Below are 9,528 nucleotides of genomic sequence, written 5' to 3'. Positions count from 1 at the left end.
GGTACTGAATGTCTTGTGACTGAGAGGTCCTGCCGGTCAGCTTGCAGTCCCTGAAGCCCCTCCAAACGCACATTCATCTTGGATCTCTAGCCCCCAGGAGGGAATTTCTGACCTCCCTGTCCAGTCGCCCTGGCCTGACACTGTTGCCGAGAGCAGCAGATGCCGCCAAGTACCAGCGTTCCGGGCAGTCTGTTTCCACTTGGGGACAGTGAGTGCACATTTAGCTCCCGTGCCCAGGACACACCTCACTCTGTGTGCGTTTCTAATGAGGTAGCACACACGCACACACACACACACACAAGCTGTTAAACTGGGGACATGCTGCAGCTTGCCAATGAGAGAGGATTTCAAGGGTGTATTTTTATAAGAAAGAAATGACATAAGCATCCGCCTTTGTCATTTAAATTTCATGAAAATCAACTATAGATGGTGTGTAATTGAGCACAAAATAGGTCCCAGAATATATTCTGAAATAACGGGAGCTCTTTTATTGGGCTATATATGAAAGGGGGAAAAAAGTCAAAAGCAAAATCTCCGTGCAAAATAATGAACTATTTCAAAGAAGAAAAAAAAGGCGAGAGAGCGAGGCTCGAGCATGGCTGGCAGAGCACTCAAGGGGCTGGTTTTGAGAAGTGGTTTGAGAAGGGGGTTAGAGATGGTGCAGGCCGAGGGCATGAGAGGTTCACTTGGGCTCAGAAACAGGCTGTAAGCAGAACTTTGCCCAGGATCCAGAGCCAGGCGATTAAAAACCCGGAGCCCCCAAGGTGACCCAGCTTCTGTGCGGGCACAGAAAGGGCTGTAGGTCCTAAGAGGACACCTTTCCCATGCCCTCCCCGCACCCACCCTCTGTACTCTGTACCCCGCGGCCCTCAGAGGCAGTATGCCCCTGGGGCCAGACAACCAGGGGACGAACAGAGCTGGTCTGGGGCGTGTGGTCAGGTGCCGGCCTGACTCAGCAGAGACACTCCTCAGCTCTGCACAGATAGGCTCACTAACCAGCCCCGACTCCATCGCCAGCAAAGGGGGGAGGCCTGGCCCTAGTGTCCGCCAGGTCTCCCATTCCCTGTGACAACAGCACAGAGTCTCATCTGCCACTCACCCTGAGTACAACTGGACCTGAGGCTGTCCCTTCCCTGAACCACTGTGATCCTATCTGCCTAACCAAAGAAGAGGATGTCACCTGAAAGGTGTGTCGTGAGGATAATATAGGATACAGCGCCCTGCGCGGTGCTGGCCACGGGAGAGGAGCTGAATGCGGGACACTATTTTCTCTTTCTGCCAACCCAGTCCCCTCCACTCGCTCCCCTCTGCCCTGCTTCCCTCTGCAGGCTACTGCACCAGCTGCCCTGCGGTTCCATCTCTCTTCAAGGCCACATGCAGCTCTGAGCCCTACGGGGACAACAGCTTCAGAGAAGGTGCCCAGAGTGCCACAGAGAGGCCCTAAGGAGCCAAGGAGTCCCCAGGAAATAATCGCACTGCTGTTTTCGGTGCTGCCATGCCACACAGCCTCCAGAATGTCCTCATCGCATCGACTCTCCTTCATTTCTTGAGCCCCAACAGTGTGCCTGGCGGTGCCTGGTCTCGAATATTCATTCCTTCAGGCACAGCCTATGAGAATACCAACTCCAGCCTTGACCCCAGACGGTGCAAGGCCACCTAGCCCAGGAATTCAGTGTTCTCCCAATTCTACTGTCCTAGACGTGGTCGCACTGAATAGCAATGGCCTTATTTGTCCTCTTCATTGGACCGTGAACACCGAGCACACAGCACAGGCCCTGTGTTTCAGCAGGTGTCTCATAGTGTCCCTTAAAGGATAGCAGGGAAGAGGCAGCTCGAACTCTGAAAGTCTAGCGCCTCCCACTGACCCGGATCGGCAGGCTGACACTGGGATCGCAGGCCCGGAGAGGGCAGGGAGCGAGGTCGGAGCGCCATCTACAGGCAGCATCGCAGACTGGCAGGAAAGGACTGACGGAGGCGCGGGACCCAGAGCGCCTGCCCTTACCGCCCCTACCGCCCTGCCGCCCCTACCTCTGTGATGTCAACTGCGACTTGCGATGCTTCTCCGGAGTGCACGCTCCAAACCCTGCACGCTGCCTGCCTCGCAATCACCAGCAAATGTGGTCGCCTCACTGAGCAAAGAAGAGTAATGCCCAGGAGTGAATAGCAAGTCCTGGATGGCGTTGAGAATATCCAGGAAGGGCTTCTCTTCCACCAGCTTCTCTAGGGCAGGAATTCTCTCTAGGGCAGAATTCAACGATGGCAAGTGCAGCGGAGCCGAGGTAAGAGCCTCCTCTCCTCTCTGGGAGACCAGAAGGCTTTGGGGCCAGACAGACTCAACTCTGCTACTGACTAGCTGGGTGACTAAAGGCATGCTACTTTCTCTGTGCCTTTAGTGTCCCCACCTTAAACACAAGCTCCATGATCATAAGGTTCCTGGGAAGATGCAAATCATATCTGTAACCCAGAACCCCCTGCTCCCAAGGGTCAGGCTTCTCTTTTGTGCCCAAAGAGCACAAGAAACCCAGCCTTCACCCTACATGCCCCGAGCATGGCCAGCTTGCATCAGGTTCGTCCCCCAGTGTTTCTGGGGGTCTGCGGGTTGAATCTGCCCTTCCACCAAATCTTGGCTACAGCTCCACTTTGTGCCACCTCCTGATCATGCTCCCCACTCTTCTTTTCTCCCGTGAGCTCTTGCCACCTCATAACAAGACTTCCTAGGTTCCATTTGATGCCAGACCACCTTACCCTAAACGTGGCCAGGGATGCCCCCTGAATACCCCCCCAAACCCAAAAGGACCAGACTTGCTTGAACGAATAACAGGAGCCACAGAATACCCATAACTAGCTCCTGGCTATGGCCAGGCTCAAAGCCCTAAAGCCAGCCTGGCCCAGGTTCCTCTGACTCCACCCCCTGGGGCCCTAGGCTAGCATCTCCTCCAGAAGGGGAGTCCAGCCATGTTCCCTTCCTCAGTGCCAGAAAAGTCCCACTTTCTGAGTCCCTGAGAGGAAAATTGCTTCCTTCATATTTCTGCAAGCAAACTGGCCAGAGACTCAGGTGTCCCCTGAGTGCCGACTGCCTTTCATGTGATTCTACCAAACAGAACTCTCAGGTATTTTTATTTGGTTGGCCGGGAGCTCTCCATCCCAAACAGCATTGTGGCACACACACGCGCACACAAACACACACACACACACACACACACCCAAATATATATATATTTATATATATATATATATATATACACACACACATATATATACAACCAAATTTCCTATTAGTTATTTTTTCCCCTTTTCAGAAAGACAAAGCAATGGCTTGCTCTCATAGTTGTTTCCTTGAGAAACTAAGACTCAAACAACAGCAGCTAACATTTCTAATCTCCTAGTCTCAGAGCCTGCTCTAAGCTCTTTGCCCGTTGGAGCTCTGCATCTTCATGACAATGTGGAAGACAGTAGTCACTGCTGTGTCTCTGCTTTGTAGAGGAGGAAAAGAAGGGAATATGGCTCTGCTGACACCTTTCAGCCCAATGATACTAATTCCGGACTTCCGGCTTCCAGAATAGCATGGGTTTAGCATCTGTGTTAGTTTGTTACAAGCGCTGTAAGAAATGAATGTGTGAACCCAGAAGTTCCCTGCTGAATCCTCAGGCCCAGACCAGTGCTCAGCACACAGCAGGTCCTCGATACGTGTGTGTTAAATTACTGAATGGAAGAAACTACACCTAAACCAAACTATCAGAAAATTAGATGGGATAGAGACCAACGAAGCAGGCAGACGTGGAAACACGATGTCACGACATCATGAGCGGAGTAGTTAGTAAGGCACAGGGGCGTCATCGGGGAGATGGCGGGGTCTGATAGCTTGATCTCAACATAGATAAGGCAGAATTTGACTAAATTAAAAGGATTAAAAGGCAAAAGAGAGGAGAACATAATCATAGTAGGAAATTGTATGGTTTCTCTCAAAATTGATGCAGGGCTCAGTTGATTAAGCATCTGATTCTTGATTTCAGCTCAGGTCATGATCTCATGGGCTGTGGGATCAAGCCCCACATCAGGCTCTGGGCTATCAGCATGGAGTCTGCTTAGGATTCTTTCATTCTTTCTCTCTCACTGCCCCTTCCCCCCAAATCAGTAAATAAACATTTACACTTGATCTTAGCCAAAAGGCCGAGAAGCGATAGTTTCCACAGAGACCACTTTCCTAGTGGATAAGTATGAGATCCTGTAAGACCGAGGAGAGGGAAGCAGAAAGGAAAAATGTCAAATTAATAAAGAAGAAGCCAACAGTGGCTGAAGAGCTTTTCCAAATCTACAAGCCATTGGAGACCCCTTTTTTCTGGTACAGTGCACGGTTCTCTGCGCGCAGGGACCCTCCACTCACCCTCCGTGTTTAAGTGTCAGAGACGGTCTTTGGCAAAGACAGACTCCGACATAAAGGGAAAGGCCGCGGATTTCTTTGGCAGGTCTCGCTGGCCAGCAGGAGGCACGCTGTCCCCAGAGCGCCCCGGCTGGCAGCTCTCTGCCCTCGCCAGGCACTGCTCCTTTTCTTTCAACCCCGGAACACAGTTACCTTCATACTTTGTTTTTAAAACGTTTTCTCTGCACGTTTTCTCCCCTCTTTTTCTCTCCAAATTTTAATCTTTTAAACTCCTTAACTTTGATTTTGTCCTTTCTGTACATTCAGTCAAGTGCTGGGATCATCTGTGTACAGACATTGTATTGGCCCTCCTGGAAACCGTTGATCTAACCCTCTCTCGACTGCAGGCTATGCAGGCGAACTGCTCACGGGGCAGGAGGTCTAGAAGTTAAAGACAAGGACGTCCTTTGTCGTTTTCCTCCATGCACTCATCCCTCCGTCCCTTCGCCAAGTTGTTTTCCTTCCAGCCCTGTCCCTCCAGCACTGTGACCCCCCCGTGTCCCTGTTCACGACAGCTGAGAAGCAGCTCTCCGATGGCAGCCCTGCTTGAGACGAGAATGGCCCTGCCTGTCCGGTCAGGGCTTTCACGTCCGCAGGTGATCGTGTCTGCTACCGAAGCTTCTGGTGCTTCTGAGCACCTGAAATAAAACGTAAGAGCTCATGGTCTTCGTAATCCATTCACATTGCCTCGATGTCACCACCTCCTTCTTCCTGGCTGTCACCGGTCCCTTCCAGCTTTCTCTGTCTCTAGATCTTCCTTCTCCTCCCTCATCCGTGACTCGTGCAGTGGAGAAGACTCCTCGGCAGCCCCGCTTTGGTTTTTTAACCCAGTATGGCACTTCGTATGCAAGTGGAGCTGCTGCAGCCGCAGGCAGGGGGCGGCGGGCCAGGGGGCTGGCTGGCCTGCCTTCCAGCTGGCTGGAGAGTCCCACTCCCACGGGGACAGCGTCTGGCGCCCCCTGCAGAGAGCGTGCTGTCCGCACAGACGGCCGGGACAGGACTGACTGCCAAAGAAGTTTCTGGCCTTTCCCTTTCCTTAACTGCATCAGGGAAGCGTCCTTATCTCTGGCTTGGTTTCCACATGAGGGTTTTTTGAGGAAGGGGACTGGGACAAGAGATCGTTGGTGTAGTTCAATAGGCAAGAAATCTTATTAATCCAGTTTTGTTTGAAAGTTGCTTGTCCTAAGTTTAGTTTCACAACTTTGTTTTTTCTGAAATTACTTTTGGGGTAATATTTAAAATGAGAGACGTTTTGTAACCCTGTAAAATACATAGGGAATATAACATTCCAGTGTACACAAAGAAGGAAAATTCTTTAATCGAATAAAGAGTATTATAAAATGAAAAAATAAATAAACATTTAAAAAAACGGATGGGTCAAATGGCCAATGAATATCATGGCAGATTTGAACATGACAATAAAAAGCTGGATCCAATCAATGAATGAATGGAGACATGAGGGTAAAGGCAGGCCCTGGTTCAGAGAGGGGGGGAGGGGCTGTGGCGCTACTTGGGAGCTGGGCCAGAAATCACAACAGAGGGAAGCAGAAGGCAGGAGCAAGGGCCGGCTTTGGAGAGAGAAGTGGTGGGGACTGACGGTCTAGGACTGTGTTCATGGCCTGCTCTCTCACTGATGAGCTCTGTGACTTGAGGCAAGTGAAGGAAACTCTCTAAACCTCAGTTTACGCCTCCATAAAATGGGGGCGACAGATTGACATTATATGGTCATCAGGAGGGTTAAAGGAGACAGTGAACGTAGAGGACTTAACACACAGGAGACACAGGACGTGGCAGCCCGTCCTAGCGGCTGAGACCGGGAAGGATACACAGGCCGGGGGGAAGCTGGGTCCGCCTGCCTTGAGGTCAGAGTGGGGCTTGGGGGCTCGGAGGTCTTCCTCCAGGCACCGGCCAGCTTCCCCCCAGATCATTACCCTGAGAGGCAGCTGACCTGAGTCCTGAGGAGCACCCCCTGTTCCCCGTGTGGGTTCTTGGGAGATCCTAAGGAGCTCCCCTCCACTCCCAGGACCAGGTCCTGCTTTCCCGAGAGGTCCCATTTAGCCCTCAGAGCATCTTTCTAAGGAGGCAGCGTGTGGGGTCGTTAAAGGCACAAGACTTGGGAGGCATCATGCTTATCATCGTGTGACCGTGGGTGAGAGACCTAACTTCTCAGTGCCTCAGTTTTCCCCATCGGTAAAATGAAGGCAAGAACGGCCCTGGCTTTATCGGGTTATTGAAGCAATCAAATTGCTTGATGTTGTAAAGTGTTGTCACGGCTAGGGACCCAAAAGCCCCCAGTCTAGAAGGCCACCCACTCGCTTGCCAGTCTTTGCTACTTTGCAGTGATTTTGTTATTTGGTCCTTTGGCGACTTACCACTGAAGAAAAATCACATCTCGGCGAATACGCCTCACATAAGGGCTGCAAACGAAAGGCTTACAGGAGCCTAGAACATAAAATAGATCCCGACACAAGCTGGGGGGCCTGGGGACGAGTGCTCAGCTCACCCTGAGGGTGAACACCAGCCCCCAGGGGCCTCCTTTTCTGACTTTTCAAGAGAACCTGCGAGCAAGGTTTATACTTGCAGGTCCCTGGTTTTCAAACCTTGACAGCATAGAATGTTTAAAATACCACATTCTGCAGTCCAACGCTAGTTACCCATTTTTTTCTTTGAGGACAGAGAATCCATGAGACAGAAAGGGCAAAGTCCTGGTTGCTTGGCTCATCTGGGGTCCCTGAAAGGTAGGACTTGCCCTAGGGCTCCTTGGGGGGGGGGCGGTGATTCCCCAGAGGTAAATCACCATAACCCATTTGAATGCTGATGAGGGTCTGTGTTTGCAACACTGAAGTAAGAGTCCTGATAGCAGGGCGTGGGTGGCTCAGTTGGTTGAGCATCTGACTTTGGCTCAGGTCGTGATCTCTTGGTTCAAGAGTTCCAGGCCCACATCGGGCTCTGTGCTGACAGTTCAGAGCCTGGAGCCTGCTTCAGATTCTGTGTCTCCCTCTCTCTCTTTGCCCCTCTCCTCCTCGTAATGCTCAGTCTCTCTCAAAATAAATAAACAAATAAATAAATAAAACTCTTGACAGTCATTCTATTCCAATGACAACAGAAAATACCAGAAATGAATGAAATGTCATGTTCTGGATTTTTTTTTAAATCCTGGTGTTCGGGGGAGGGGGCAGGATTCAGTTCATACCAAAACATCCTGCAGGGCCTTGAACTTGTGGAGTACAGAATGACAGGGATGGAGGGGGAAAAACGCAGTCCTGCTCACTGACATCTCCCCACCACCTGTCCACCCACCCTAAGATGGACTGGGCTAATGCCACCAAAAGGGACAGGAGGTGGACTCTGAAGCCGTGCAGTGGAGGCAGTTCTGGCCCTGACAGAGGAGGGCCTCTGCTAGGGTCCCGGGGAGCTGGCTGAGTATGGGCTGTCCCACTGGGTACCCCGTCCTCCAAATACACAGCCAGAAACCCGGCAGGCCCGAGCCTTGCTGCGGACTCAAGTGAGTCGACAGCTCACATCCACCCAAAAACCTACTCGGGGAGGTCTCTAGCACCTTTACTCATACTTGCCCCAAACCAGAGGCAGCCACGATGCTCCTCAGGGGGCGATACATTCAGGCAATGCATCATTTCTCGGCACCAAAAGGGCATGAGCTAGCAAGCTGTGGAAAAGCATCAAGGAATCTTAAATGTGTATTACTCAGTAAAAGAAGTTGGTCTGAAAAGGCTATGTATGGCACAATGCCGCCTGTATGACATTCTGGAAAAGGCAAACTACAGAGACAGGGAAAACATCCTGGCTGCCAAGGTTTACGGGAGGAGATGTGAATTGGCAGAGCACAGAGGTTTTTTAAAAAAGGTTTGTTTATTTATTTATTTTTGAGAGAGCGAGCAAGCGAGGAAGGGGTGGAGAAAGAGGAAGGGAGAGAGAGAGAGCCCCCAACAGGCTCCGCGCTGTCAGCACAGAGCCCAATGTGGGACTTGAACTCACAAACTGTGAGATCATGACCTGAACAGAATTCAAGAGCTAGAGGCTTAATCGACTGAGCCACCCAGGAGCCCCAATCACAGAGATTTTTTGAGGGCAGTGAGACTGTTTTGTATGATGTTACAATGCTGTTGCCTGTGATTATACATTTTTCCAAACCCACAGAACATACCACAACAAGAGCGAACCCTACGGAAACTACGGGCCCTGAGTGACAGTGATGGGTCAGGGCACGTTCAAAGATGATGACACACGGCCACTGTGGTGAAGGATGTTGACAGTGGCGGAAGCTGTGTGTCAAGGCCTGGCGAAGGCTATGGCGAACTCTCTGTGCTTTCTGCTTGATTTTGCTGTGACTCTAAAACTACTCTGAAAATTTAAGTCCATACAAAATATAGGTACAAGCAAGACCTTTTTGGAGCGCACAAAACTTGCCCAACAGCGCTTCCTGGCACTCACTAACGATACACTTTCTCCGCAGAGGGCTTCCAGATTAAGTATCCCAGAGCAAGAGACTGCGGGAAATTTTGCTTCTTGGGAGCACTCTTATCCGTGTGCGTGTTGGAGGTTAGAGGGACAGGAGAGGGAGGGAAAGAAAGGCATGCATTTGCCAAGCTCTGGCCCTGGGGTGTCAGCCAGGCTCCCAGGCGTCCAGGCGGGCCAGACACCGGCTGGTATTAACGCTCTCACAGGCCTGCCGAGGTGGGCGGAGAGACTGTGGGCTTCATTTACAGGTGCCGGAGGTGTCCCCTGGTCTGTAGCCAGCCCGTCAGCAGCGGGGCTGTCTCTGCATGACTGCACAGTGGTCCTGGGCCTCAAGCAGAAACCCCGAGGGGGAGCACATGCCCATCCAAGGAGCAGGCCCCCTGGCAGCCGGCATCGAGGTGGACAAGCAGACAATGCTTACACAATGTGGATGCTCTGAGTCAACGGCCACCAAACAGAAATAGCCACGCACTAGGCCACTGGGTGACAACGTCAGCAGAGGCCTCGGTGGTGATTTACGCTTCAGGAGGTGACACGGTCCCAGGGAGCCTCTGGCAAACCGCTTGGAGAGAGAGCTCTGCGGGCAGGATTTCTCATTTTCTCTTCACTTCTCCATTTTCATGATCTAG

At 51.5% G+C, this 9,528-nt stretch overlaps 1 long non-coding RNA gene across 1 annotated transcript; it reads left to right on the top strand.

Annotated features, from left to right (window-relative positions):
- Window positions 1-2,264: 2,264 nt before the first annotated feature.
- LOC115293988 lies at window positions 2,265-8,597 on the top strand. Its single transcript, XR_003909696.1, has 3 exons — window positions 2,265-2,279; window positions 7,092-7,158; window positions 8,579-8,597. It is a non-coding gene; the product is annotated as an uncharacterized LOC115293988 (long non-coding RNA).
- Window positions 8,598-9,528: the final 931 nt, after the last annotated feature.

Source organism: Suricata suricatta, chromosome 6, assembly GCF_006229205.1.
Source record: "Suricata suricatta isolate VVHF042 chromosome 6, meerkat_22Aug2017_6uvM2_HiC, whole genome shotgun sequence".
Lineage (NCBI taxonomy): Eukaryota > Metazoa > Chordata > Mammalia > Carnivora > Herpestidae > Suricata > Suricata suricatta.
Note: the sequence above shows the minus strand (reverse complement) of the source record. Positions and strands in the feature narration are given on the sequence as shown.